Source organism: Gorilla gorilla, chromosome 2 (genome assembly GCF_029281585.2).
Source record: "Gorilla gorilla gorilla isolate KB3781 chromosome 2, NHGRI_mGorGor1-v2.1_pri, whole genome shotgun sequence".
Lineage (NCBI taxonomy): Eukaryota > Metazoa > Chordata > Mammalia > Primates > Hominidae > Gorilla > Gorilla gorilla.
The window spans coordinates 61,346,034-61,359,911 of NC_086017.1; the positions used below are offsets into that span (position 1 = coordinate 61,346,034).

A 13,878-nucleotide genomic window follows, 5' to 3' on the forward strand; every position below is an offset into this window, starting at 1 on the left:
AGAAACGCATGAAAGATACTCAACATCAGTCACTAGGAACTGCAAATCAAAACCATAATGAGATATCATTTCTCACCTACTAACATGACTGTAGTTTAAGAAATGAGAAAATATAAGCATTGGCAAGCATGTGAAGAAACTGGAACACATATTGCTTGTAGAAATGTAAAAGGGTGGCCCCGGGCGTGGTGGCTCATGCCTGCAATCTCAGCACTTTGGGAGGCCGAGGCAGGCGGATCACGAGGTCAGGAGACGGAGACCATCCTGGCTAACATGGTGAAACCCCGTCTCTACTAAAAGTACAAAAAATTAGCCGGGCATGGTGGCAGGCACCAGTAGTCCCACCTACTCGGGAGACTGAGGCAGGAGAATGGCGTGAACCCGAGAGGTAGAGCTTGCAGTGAGCCAAGATCGCGCCACTGCACTCCGTCCTGGGTGACAGAGCGAGACTCCCTCTCAAAAAAAAAAATAAATAAATAAATAAATAAAAGAAATGTAAAAGGGTATAGTAGTTATAAAAAACAGTTTGGGACTCTCTCAAAAAGTTGCAGGTTTTTTTTTAAGTCACATGTAGAATTACTATATGACCCAGCAATTTCACTACTAGATATATACCCAAAAGAACTGAAAACAAGGCTGGGTGTGGTGGCTCACACCTCTAATCCCAGCACTTTGGGAGGCTGAGGCGGGCAGATGACCTGAGGTAGGGAGTTTGAGACCAGCCTGACCAACATGGAGAAACCCCATCTCTACTAAAAATACAAAATTAACCGGGCATGGTGGCACATGCCTGTAATCCTAGCTACTGGGGAGGCTGAGGCAGGAGAACCGCTTGAACTCAGAAGGCAGAGGTTGAAGTGAGCCAAGATTACGCCACTGCATTCCAGCCTGGGCAATGAGAGATTACGCCACTGCATTCCAGCCTGGGCAATGAGAGCAAAACTCCATCTCAGGGGAAAAAAAAAAAGGAATTCAAACAAAGACTTATACACAAATGTTCTTCGTAGCATTATTCACAATAGCCGAAAAGTAGAAACAACCCAAAAGTCCATCATCAGATGAAGAGATAAACAAAATGTGGCATATGCATACAATGGAATATTCAGTCATAGAAATGAATGAAGTAGTAACATGCTACAGATGTGGAAAAACCTTGAAAACAATAAGAAAGCAGACACAAAAGGGCACATATTATATGATTCTATTTATATAAAACATTGAAGGCTGGGCATGGTGGCTCACACCTGTAACCCCAGCACTTTGGGAGGCCAAGGCGGGTGGATCATGAGGTCAACAGTTCGAGATCAGCCTGGCCAACATGGTGAAACCCCCGTCTCTACTAAAAGTACAAAAATTAGCCGGGCGTGGTGGCATGCGCCTGTAGTCCCAGCTACTCGGGAGGCTGAGGCAGAAGCAGCGCTTGAACCTGGGAGGCGGAGGTTGCAGTCAGCCGAGATTGCGCCACTGCACTCCAGCCTGGGCGACAGAGCGAGATTCCGTCTCAAAAAAAAAAAAAATTGAAATAGGTAAATCAATATACAGAAAGCTAACTAGTAGTTGCCAAGGGCTTGAGGAAAGGGGAAAATGGGCAGTGACTGCTAAATGGGTATGAGGTTTCTTTTTTTTTTTTTTTTTTTTTTTTTGAGATGGAGTCTCACTCTGTCACCCAGAGACTGGAGTGCAGTGGCAGGATCTCGGCTCACTGCAAGCTCCGCCTCCCGGGTTCATGCCATTCTCCTGCTTCAGCCTCCTGAGTAGCTGGGACTACAGGCGCCCGCCACCACGCCCGGCTACTTTTTTGTATTTGTAGTAGAGACGGGGTTTCACCGTGTTACCCAGGATGGTCTCGATCTCCTGACCTCGTGATCCGCCCGCCTCAGCCTCCCAAAGTGGTGGGATTACAGGCGTGAGCCACCGCGCCCGGCCGAGGTTTCCTTTTAAGGTGATAAAAATATTCTAGAACTAGAAAGAGATAATGGTTGCACAACACTGTGAATCTACAAATGCCACTGATTTGTACACTTCAAAATGGGTAGTCGTTAATTTTATGCTACGTAAATTTACCACAATTTTTTAATGAGAAAAGAAATGATCCAGAAGAGACTGCTTCTTAGATAACTTAAGCAGTTAGCCTACTAGAGCACATAAAGACATGATTTTTTAAAAAACACTACCTCTAATAAAGATTAATTCAAGGGCATTAAAACACTAAAATTTTATATTTTTAAAATTTTTTAATTTTTATTATTTTGTAGAGACAGGGTCTCACTATGTTACCCAGGCTGGTCTCAAATTGCTGGGCTCAAGCAATCCTCTCCACTTGGCCTTCCAAAGTGCTAGGATTGTAGACATGAGCCACCATGCCTGGCCTAAAACACTAAAATTTTAGAGTTCAACTTAGAAACATATACATATATACTTCTGGTATCATTTTCAGAACTTCCAACTAATCTATGCCTGAAGATAATTATAACTTTGGGAATAACCATTTGCCCAAGGAAAATATAAACCTTAGTGAGACCTTGTCTCTATTATTTAAAAAAATAAAAAATAGGCCAGGCGTGGTGGCTCACGCCTGTAATCCCTGCACTTTGGGAGGCCAATGCGGGTGTATCATCTGAGGTCAGGAGCTCGAGACCAGCCTGGCCAACATGATGAAACCCTGTCTCTACTAAAAATACAAAAAATTAGCCGGACATGGCGGCAGGCGCCTACAATCCCAGCTACTCGGGAGCCTGAGGCAGGAGAATCACTTGAACCCAGGAGGCAGAAGTTGCAGTGAGCCAAGATTGCACCACTGCACTCCAGCCTGGGCGACAAGAGCAAAACTCCATCTCAAAAAAAAATATTAAGAATAATAAAGAATAAAAAATATAAAGGCAAGGCGTGGTGGCTCACACTTGTAATCCCAGCACTTTGGGAGGCTGAGGTGGGAGGATCACTTGAGCCCAGGGGTTTGAGACCAGCCTGGGTAACAGTAAGACCTTGTCTTTATTATTTAAATACATAAATAACGGAAAATATAAACTTGTAACAGACTTAACTAATAATAGCAATGTGAATTAACATAGTATCAATGAAAGCAGTCAGCAACTGAGTGTGGTGGCTCACACCTGTAATCCCAGCACTCTGGAAAACCTAGGTGGGCAGATCGTTTGAGCCCAGGAGTTTGAGACCAGCCTGGACAACGTGGTGAAATCCTGCCTCTATGAAAAAAATTTAAAAATTAGTAGTAGTAGTACCTACTTCAATGTTCATTTTTTTGTGTTTGTTTTTTGTTTTGTGAGACGGAATCTCGCTCTGCTGCCCAGGCTGGAGTGCAGGGACACAATCTTGGCTCACTGCAACCTATACTCCTGGCTACCTGGGGAGGCTGAAGCAAGAGAACTGCTTGAGCCTAGGAGGTGGAGGCTGCAGTGAGCCATAACTGCACCACTGTACTCCAGCCAGAGCAAAAGTGCGAGACCTTGTCTCAAGAAAAAAAAAAAAGGCCGGGCACGGTGGCTCACACCTGTAGTCTCAGCACTTTAGGAGGCCAAGGCAGGCAGATCACCTGAGGTTGGGAGTTCGAGACCAGCCTGACTAATATGGAGAAACCCCGTCTCTACTAAAAATACAAAATTAGGCCGGGCGCAGTGGCTCACGCCTGTAATCCCAGCACCTTGGGAGGCCGAGGCCAGCAGATCACAAGGTCAGGAGTTCGAGACCACCTGGCCAACATGGTGAAACCGCATCTCTACTAAAAATACAAAAAAAATTAGCCAGGCATGGTGGCACGCGCCTGTAATCCCAGCTGCTCCGGAGGGTGAGGCAGCAGAATCGCTTGAACCCAGGAGACAGAGGTTGCAGTGAGCCGAGATCGCGCCACTGCACTCCAGCTTGCACAACAAGAGCAAAAAAAACAGTCATCTTCACCTTGTTATGCCCAAGACAGTAAGGGTGCATTACTCAAGTTCTTAAGTGAGTTCTTTTAAGTGCTATGAAGAAATGATGGTCTGTCCAATGGTGACACGATAGTTACCAATTAGTGAATATCTAGTATGGGACAGACATTGAGCTAAGTAATTTACCATACTTACATTATTCTGAATTTTCACAACCATCCTACCCTTTTTCACACATGAGGAAACTAGCTCAGAGAGGTCCCCAAGACCAGCTAGTACTAGGTAGAATAAAGGTTTCAAGGATTCAAATCCCAACTCTGCTGACATACCTGTGAAGTCTTGGTTATTTAACTTCTCCAAATCTCAATTTCCTTATCTGTAAGATGGAACAGTTGTTGTGCGGGGTTAAATGACAATATTGTCCCCATGATGGGATAATATAAAGCCTCAAGAAATACCTATGTAAAATTTTCTTATCCTAACAAGCATCTGCTAGGGTATTTAGGGATGACAGGCCTGCAACTTATTTTCAAATGATGCCACAATATATATATATAGATACCACACACACAAATAGAGAAAATATGGCATAATATTAACAACTGTTTGCCAGGCACTATGGCTCATGCCTGTAATCCTAGCACTTTGGGAGACTGAAGTGGGTGGATTACTTGAGGCCAAAAGTTCAAGACCAGCCTGGCCAACGCGGCAAATCCCCATCTCTACTAAAAATAAAAAAATTAGCCAGGCGTGGGGGCACACACCTGTAATCCCAGCTACTCCAGAGGCTGAGGCATGAGAATCGCTTGAACCTGGGAGGCAGAGGTTACAGTGGGCAAAGATCGCACCACTGCACTCCAGGCTAGGTGACACAGGGAGACTGTCTCAAAAAAATAAAAATAGGCTGGCACGGTGGCTCACGCCTGTAATCCCAGCACTTTGGGAGGCCGAGGCGGTGGATCACGAGATCAGGAGTTCATGACCAGCCGGACCAACATGGTGAAACCCCGTGTCTACTAAAAATGCAAAAATTAGCTGGGCATGGTGGCACGCGCCTGTAGTCCCAGTTACTCGGGAGGCTGAGGCAGGAGAATCGCTTGAACCCGGGAGGTGGAGGCTGCAGTGAGCCGAGATCGCACCACTGCACTCCAGCCTGGGCAACAGAGCAAGACTCCGTCTCAAAAAAAAGAAAAAAAAATTTTTTTTTAATTGACAGGCACAGTGGCTCAAGCCTGTAATCCCAGCACTTTGGGAAGCCAAGTCGGGAGGATTGCTTGAGGTCAGCTGGGCAACATTTTGAGACACAGTCGACACAAATATTTAAAAATTAGCCAATCATGGTAGCCTGTGACTGCAGTCCTAGTTACTCAAGAGGCTGAGGCAGCAGGCTCCTTTGAGCCCAGGAGTTGGAGGCTGCAATGAGTTATGATGACACTTGAGACCATCATGGCTAACACGGTGAAACCCTGTCTCTACTAAAAATACAAAAAATTAGTCGGGCGTGGTGGCAGGCACCAGTAATCCTAGCTACTTGGGAGGCTGAGGCACGAGAATGGCGTGAACCTGGGAGGCGGAGCTTGCAGTGAGCTGAGATCGCGCCACTGCACTCCAGCCTGGGCAACACAGTGAGACTCTGTCTCAAAAAAAAAAAAAAGCCAGCGCAGTGGCTTACGTCTGTAATCCCAGCACTTTGGGAGGCCGAGGTGGGCAGATCACCAGGACAGGAGCTCGAGACCAGCCTGGCCAATATGCTGAAACCCCATCTCTACTATAAATACAAAAATTAGCCGGGCGTGGTGGCGCGTGCCTGTAGTCCCAGCTACTCCGGAGGCTGAGGCAGGAGAATCACTTGAACCTGGGAGGCGGAGGTTGCAGTGAGCCAAGATCGCGCCACTGCACTCTAGCCGGGGCAACAGAATGAGACGCTGTCTCAAAAAAAAAGAAAAAAGAAAAAAAAAAAAAGTTATCACACCACTGCACTCCAGCCTAGGCTACAGGGCAAGATCCTGTATCTAAAAAAAACAGGCCAGGTGTAGTGGGTCATGTCTGTAATTCCAACACTTCGGGAGGCTGACCAGGGAGGATCACTTGAGTTCAAAACCAGCCTGGGCAACATACTGAGACCACTGTCTCTATAAAAAATAAATGAATAAAAATAAAAAATTTTAAAACTGTATAATAGGCAGAACAGTAAAACGCTGTACTCAGCAACTACGCCAAGAGATACTAAGCACAAAATGATTTCCCTACATTCCCCAAATTCTCTATTATCTCTTTAACATCCAAAAATATATACCCACTCAAAAATGGGTAATGAATAAATGTTATATAGAAAACCTAAATGGTCACATCATTAAGAAAAATACTAAATAGACCCTAAAATCTAAATATACACATTTACATAAACATTAAAGGTAAACTCCAGTAAGCTGGAAAAAGAAAATGCAGGATGATATTACCAATTAACCTCTCATTCTGTACATTAACAATGCATTTTGAACAGGAAGATGCTACTAATATAAAAAATTAAGATATGTAAACTAATTAAAAGGCTTCATCAAAAAAACAGGGTAAGGAAAAACCAAGACCAACATGACATGGCCAAGGACGAGTCATTTGTGACTCAAAAATAGCTAATACGAACACTCCAAAACTATTTCCTCAACAAATGGAAAACCAGAGCGCTGCCACCGCAGTAAGAGGAAGCCAGACAGAAAACCGTCTAAGAAGTGAAGTTGTTAAGCAAACGCTTCTGACACCCCAGTTGAAAACTACTATAACCCCCGGAAATAGACTCCAGGGAAGCTTCGCGGGCACTCTGAGGTTTGACTCCAGGCTGCGGGACCCGCACACCTCTCTTTCCAACCCTTCCCTCTTTCATGGGGATGGGAGGAGCGCCCGGAAAGCTCCGCCCCCGTCGCACGGTCCAAGAGCCAGGCGGGTGCAGGGAGAGGTGGCACGAGGCCGAGAGACGGGAGAGCCCGCCCAGGTGACTGGAGCTGGAGGCGGAGACACAGTCCGGGAAGGGGCCCGCCGTATAGTACGGAAGATGGAGCCCCGCAAGCCCGTACGGAACAGAGACTAGGAGGATTGGAAGGAAAAAGAAAACAAGGGAAATGAAATGCGCCCCTCCTCCAGGTAGGGGCGGACACACCCCGCCCCCCCACTCCGGGCGGAAGAGTTACTCTCGGGAAGCTTTTCGTGGGGAGTGGAGGAAGAACGTGGAGGCCCCGCCCCCGGGACAAGAATCAGGAGGAGGAAAAGTCCTGTCAGGCCCCGGGCCCAGCCTCCCGGCAGACCGGCCCGCCCCCTCCTCGCCGGCGGCCCAAGCAGGTGCCGCCCCTCCCCCAAGCCCGGCGCCCACTCTGCCGCCCGGCCAGCCGCGCGACGTGCTTCCTCGCGCCCCTCCCGTAGAGTCGCCTCCCTCCATTTCCCACTCACCGTCCGAGGCGGCTCCGCCGCTGCCCCCCCCCCCCGACCCCGCCAGTGGCCACAGTTCACACACACACAGCCTCAGGTCCCGCACTCACTCTCCACTCACACACACACACAGCGCGACCACGGCTCCACAGCGGCCCACATATTATGCGTCACTCGCGCGCTACGTGCACCGCGCGCGCGCGCTTGCGCCTACTTGGCGCGAGGACCGCGAGCAAGGGGCGGGAAGAGAACGCCTGCACGATCGGGGGAAAAAAAAAAAAAAAAAAAAAAAAAAATCGAAGAGCCCCGGGGACGCCTGGGAAATGAAGTTCCGCGTCTAGGGGCGGGCCCACCAGTCCCAATTGACGCATGAGCTCTTCGCCTGGCGCATTGACTTCTGGATTTGTAGTTTTTTTGGATAAATGCGAACTGCTGAGTACTCATTGGCTGCTTCGGAAGGCGGAAGTGAAACGTGAGGGAGCCAATCCTTCTAAGACAGTACTGTAATCGCCTGATACCTTTTCAGTGTCTTGTTCTGACCTGTGTGCGCAAAGAGCCTCTGTTTTATTTGGCCATTTGCCTCATCTTACCTAGAACATACCGTGATCTAAGAAAATATTTCTCATAAACATATCAGAAATCACAGCACTCATTAAATCAGAAGGCACTGGTTGTTTTTTGTTTGTTTTGTTTTGTTTTTTTGAGACAGAGTCGCGCTCTGTTGCCCAGGCTGGAGTGCAGTGACGATCTCAGCTCACTATGACCTCCGCCTCCCGGGCTCAAACAGTCCTCTCACCTCAGCCTCCAGCTGAGACTACAGGCGCATGCCACCACACCCAGCCAATTTTTGTTTTTGTTTTGTGTGTGCGTGTTTGGTAGAGACATGGTTTTGCCGTGTTGGCCAGGCTGGTCTCAAACTGCTGGGCTGAGTTCTCCCAGCCTCTTTTTTCTCTGTCTTTTTTTTTTTTTTGACAGGGTCTCGCTCTGTCATCCACGCTGGAGTGCAGTGGCGCGATCACAGCTCACTATAGCCTCAACCTCCTGGGCTCAAGCTATCTTCTCACCTCAGCCTCCCAAGTAGCTGGGGCTACAGGTGTGCACCACCACACCCGGCTAATTTTTAAGAATTTTTGTAGAGACGGAGTCCCACTGTGTTGTCCAGGTTGGTCTTGAATTTCTAGGCTCAAACGATTCTCCTGCCTCGGCCCCCCGAAGTGTTGGGATTACAGGCATGAGCCACTGCACCCAGCCTCTGTCTTTTCGTTCAAGACCTAGCCTGTAAGAATCAATAGATACTTATTGCCAGGTATTATACGTGAGGCAGAGAAGTGAAAAATCAAAAGCTCATAGATTAAGGCAGGACTGACCTCACAGGTCACTTAATTCAATTTCTTCATGTTGTTGGGAAAAATGAGGCCCAGAGGGAGTGAGCGACTTGCCCAGCATCACACAACCAATTAACAGCGGAACCAGAGGACTCCTTACTCTGACCAGCAGTCCCTTTTGTGGGGCATAGAAGATAAACATGACTCCACAGTTGAGCAGAATCTCGACCTGACAAGATCCTACCCAACGTTCAAGGCCTTATGCAGCTCATTATCTCTGAGAATGCTGAGCAAGTCTCCGTGCATCTCCATGAGTCTTCACGGCAATACTGTCACATGAACACAAGACACAGCAAGCCTGCTGCTATGCTCAGGTTCCACAGCTAGTAAGGATCCTGAATCCTGGGTCCCTTGGTTTCATTCCCCACTAGATCCCATTTCCCTCTTTCCAGAAAAGGGACCATCCTTCTTCTCTTAAATGTGTAACTTGGAGCTACTGCTCCAAGCAGAGATTCTCTAATATGTGCTGGGAGCGCCACAGACATGTCATCTTTCTTCACTTCTTTCTCCTGCCACAACACACAGCTCCCTTCTCTGTGCTTCTGGAACTCTGCCTCTGTCAGTAATGGCCGGTACCATTTCTTTCAACTTCAGAGCATGCTAGGCCCTGAGCCAAGTGTTCCAGCCACACTCTCTCATTTAACCCTCACTACCCTGCCACACACACAGGGAAGATATGGTTAATCACCTTTACAGATGAGAAATCTGGACCCAGAGAGGTAGAACAAGGAATGGAACCCACATGCCATTCCTCCAGCACTCCTTCAGGTGACTTTCCTGCCATGCTTCCCTGGGCCATGAACCTAAAATGTATGAGGATGGGGCATTTAAGCCTTGGATATCTCCCCTCTGACTATGGTCTAGCCGGCCCAGTGGTGACTTCTCCGCTGGCTGGGGTCCTAAGAGGCAGAGACCTTAGGGGAGCTCAAGGCTTAGCTCACCAGCTCCTGGCACTGCCTCAGTCTGCCACCAGATGGCACTGCTTCATTTCAGAAACCCAACCTGGTCAGAGCACTGTGGCTCATGGCTGTAATCCCAGCACTTTGAGAGGCTGAGAATCTCTTGATCCCAGGAGTTCAAGACCAGCCTGGGCAACATAGAGAGACACCCCCACCCTCACCCTTGCTCCATTGTCTCTACAAAATATCTTAAAAATTTGCCCGACGTGGTGGTGCATGCCTGTAGTCCCAGCTATTTATGAGGCTGAGGTGGGAGGATTGCTTGAGCTTGGGAGATTGAGGCTGCAGTGAGCTGTCATTGTGCCACTGCACTCCAGCCTGGGTGACAGAGAGAGACTCTGTCTCAAAAAAAAATTTTTTTTTTAATTTTTTTTAAAAAACAAACCTAGCCTGGGGCCCTGGGTTGGTGATGGGAGCAAGAAGCATTAAAGAAGGGGCTTTGGAGAAGCCAGGGCCTAGGAGGCAGGGGAAGCAGGGCAGGAGACAAACAAGGCCTCTCCAGCAGCCACACCCTCAGGAATCTGCACTCTTAACTCCTGCAGCCTCCTCTACCCCTGCCAACACCTCCCCCTCCCCAACACGCACATAGCCACGCACCTGCAGACACCTTCAAACACCTCCTTCCCACTTCTGGGAAAAAGAAGAGGGAGCACCCAGGCTTTCCCAACTGCACACGCATTCCAAGTGTGCTTGGTGGCATATTTCACAGATACCCACATGTGCCAGATATACAAGCATGCACACTATGCATTAGGCACCCAGTCCTCACAACAAATACTTTCACATCTAAGCATATGCACACACAAAGCTACAGACAATCCAGGCCCACACACCTGGCTTGGTTCTGGCACATGGGTCCTGCACCATTGGGAGGAGATTTATTGACCTCTTTGGTAGGACATCTCTGGACTCCGTCTCACCTTGCTCTGCCTGTTCCACCCCCTGCTCCATGGTGTGCCCAAGAAAGAGGAAGCCCCATCTGAAAGAGTGGGGAGTGCTTTGGGGGCTGCCCAGCAGCAGAGAAAAGGCAAGAGCCCAGCCCTGGCCCCAGGACCAAGGCCTACAGATTAGCATGCTCTACCTACTCCCACCTCCAAGCACACCCACTCCCTGGGTAGGAAGATGGACAGCACCAAGTCCTCTAGGCTTCAAGCTTCTCCTTCATTCTCCTCCTTCTCCCGCTCCCATCCTTCTATGAGTTTTTCACTCCTAGCACCTCCTTCTAGGCTTACCCAGGTGCTCCCACAAGCCCATCCTCGCCCTGGTGCCACCCCACAACTCCTGCGCTTCCTCCAGCAATTCCCTTCCCTGGGGCTGGGAAGTGAGGTCAGCTGTCCCATATCCACCCCTGCTCTCCTGTTGGCTAGACAAGACTGCTACTGCAAGTGTCCAGCAGTGTCGCAGGAGCCACCAATTAGAGGCTTAAGGCTACCAGGCTTTGGGAACACCAGCCTGGACAAAGAGGAAATCCCAATCATTCACTGGTTACCCTGCTCCTGCCTGGTGGCCCCTGTACCCCACCCCCAGAAAATGAGGAGAGGGAACGCCACATCATTTCCCAAAGGGTGTGTAATTATGTCTGATTACATCCACATCCACTACTCTCACTTTACAGAGAAAGAAACAAACTCCACAAAGTCAACAACTTAAGCGCCCACATCGACCAGTGGGCACAGATAAAGAGGAGATTAAAAAGCAAGCATACCTAGCCTCTTTTCCCTCAGGTTCCTGGGGTTGGAAATCCTTCCAGGAGGAAGAGTGGAGTCAACATTGGGGAGAGAGTCTGTATTGGCCTGGCTGCAAGCTCTCAGAAGCCCCTGAACATTTTTTTTTTTTTGAGACGGAGTCTGGCTCTGTCGCCCAGGCTGGAGTGCTGTGGCACAATCTCAGCTCACCGCAAGCTCCGCCTCCCGGTTCAGGCCATTCTCCTTCCTCAGCCTCCGGAGTAGCTGGGACTACAGGCGCCCGCCACCACGCCTGGCTAATTTTTTATATTTTTAGTAAAGACGGGGTTTCACTGTGTTAGCCAGGATGGTCTCGATCTCCTGACCTCGTGATCTGCCTGCCTCTGCCTCCCAAAATGCTGGGATTACAGGCATGAGCCACTGCGCCTGGCAACCCCTGAACTTTTATTTATTTATTTATTTTGAGATGGAGCCTCACTCTGTCCCCAGGCTGGAGTGCAGTGAAGCAATCTCGTCTCACTGCAACCTCTGCATCCTGGATTCAAGTAATTCTCCTGCCTCAGCCTCCTGAGTAGGTGGGATTACAGGTGCCCGCCACAACACCTGGCTAATTTTTGTATTTTTAGTAGAAATGGGGTTTCACCATGTTGGCCAAGCTGGTCTTGAACTCCTGACCTCAAGTGATCCACCCACCTTGGCCTCTCAAAGTGCTGGGATGACAGGTGTGAACCACCATGCTCTGGCCACTCCTGGATTTTTAGAAAGACCATTCTACAGGATTCAGGGAATAGACCATTCTACAGGATTCAGGGATCTCTGGCCTGACCCATTTGAAGGTACTCTGGAGACTGCTGGGGCAGACCCTCATGATGACTCAGGTCAGAAAGAGTTTACCACTCTATCAGTTATTTCATTTCAAGAAGGCCTGGGCCTGGCACGGTGGCTCACACCTGTAATCCCAGCACTTAGGGAGGCTGAGGCAGGTGGATCATTGAGCCTAGGAGTTCAAGACCAACCTGGGCAACATAGTGAGACTCTATCTGTATAAAAAATAATAAAAATAAAAATAATTCTTACAGCCAGGTGTGGTAGCTCACGCCATAATCCCAGCACTTTAGGGGGGCAAGGCAGGTGGATCACCTGAGGTTGAGAGTTCGAGACCAGCCTGGCCAACATGACAAAACCCCATCTCTACTAAAAAATTACAAAAATTAGCCAGGTGTGGTGGTGCACGCCTGTAATCCCAGCTACTCAGGAGCCTGAGGCACGAGAATTGCTTGAACCCAGGAGGCGTAGGTTGCAGTGAGCTGAGATCACGCCACTGCACTCCAGCCTAGGCAACAGAGTGAGATTCTGTCTCAAAAAATAATAATAATAAAAATAAAATTAATAATAATTTTTTTAATTAAAAAAAGAGAAGGCCTACAGAACAATGGCTTTGTTGAATGGAACAAATCCAAAGGTCAGAGACCCACGACGCCACCCGAAGTAAATACTTCTACCATGGGCCTATCCCTCTTGGAGATGTTGCCAGATACAGCCTGGGGTACCCAGTTAGGCCTGGGAACCAAAATCATCAAGAGGGGAGTTTCTAGGTGTAGAGGGTGTCATGGGCTCTTACCATGGGGAAGCTCTTCATCCCTTAGAGGTGGCGATGTCTCTGTGTGAAAAGTCTCATGATGTTCCTGAGGGGAGCCCCCTCTGCCCTGCTCCTGCTTCAGCAGGTCCAGGCTTCTCACAAGGTAGCCTTTTGTGAAGTCACAAAGCTGGTTGCCTCCCCACAGGACCAGGGACCAGGACAACCAGGGACTAGTGGGCATGACTTTAGGGGAGAAGGGACTTCACAAGCAGCCTGTAGGCTCTGGAGAGGGGTGTGGGGTCTGGAGGGGCTCACTGGACCAGTCTCAGGCTGTAGTGGGTGAGGAGGGTTATTGGAGACTCAGGATGGGATCAGTTTCTCATGTCTCAGTCATCACCAAAAGATGAGAACAATTGGGGCCTGAGCCTGTATTCCTTGATCATTATCCCATCCGTTGAGACCCTAGGGCCGGAGGAGCACCCTTGCCCCTTTTGAATATGTATAAGGGTCCTGATCACTGATGTTCTGGGTCATCCATGGAAAAAGGAGGTTAAGGCCCCCGAGCCAGGGACCAGATCTTCTCCTCAGTGCCATCCCTCTGTGACCAGTCAGTTTCTTTTCTTTTTTCTTTTTCTTTTCTTTCTTTTTTTTTTTTTTTTCTTTTTGAGATGGAGTTTCACTCTTGTCGCCCAGGCTGGAGTGCAGTGGTGTGATCTTGGCTCACTAAGACCTGCACCTCCCGGGTTCAAGCCATTTTCATGCCTCAGCCTCCTGAGTAGCTGGGATTACGGGTGCCCACCACCACACCTGGCTAATTTTTGTATTTTTAGTAGAGACGGGGTTTCACCATGTTGGCCAGGCTGGTGTCGAACTCCTGACCTCAAACGATCCACCTGCCTTGGCCTCCCAAAGTGCTGGGATTACAGGCATAAGCCACTGCACCTGGCCTGACCATCCATTTTCTAC

The 13,878-nt window shown here is 48.8% G+C and overlaps 1 protein-coding gene across 10 annotated transcripts in view; it reads right to left on the reverse strand.

The window, feature by feature from the left end:
* DCAF1 (DDB1 and CUL4 associated factor 1) overlaps positions 1-13,065 on the reverse strand; it is a 111,295-nt gene extending 98,230 nt beyond the window's left edge. For 3 of the 10 annotated variants that reach the window (XM_063703833.1, XM_031009754.3, XM_055382525.2), the window contains exons 1-2: positions 7,326-7,471; positions 4,214-4,260 (exon numbers count right to left, since the gene is read on the reverse strand). The gene's annotated coding sequence lies outside the window, so the exon portion shown is untranslated. Of the gene's footprint in view, positions 1-4,213; positions 4,261-7,325; positions 7,526-12,954 lie in introns of those variants that run through there. The other 7 variants (XM_063703828.1, XM_055382522.2, XM_063703832.1 and 4 more) reach the window with 6 other exon arrangements.
* Positions 13,066-13,878: the final 813 nt, after the last annotated feature.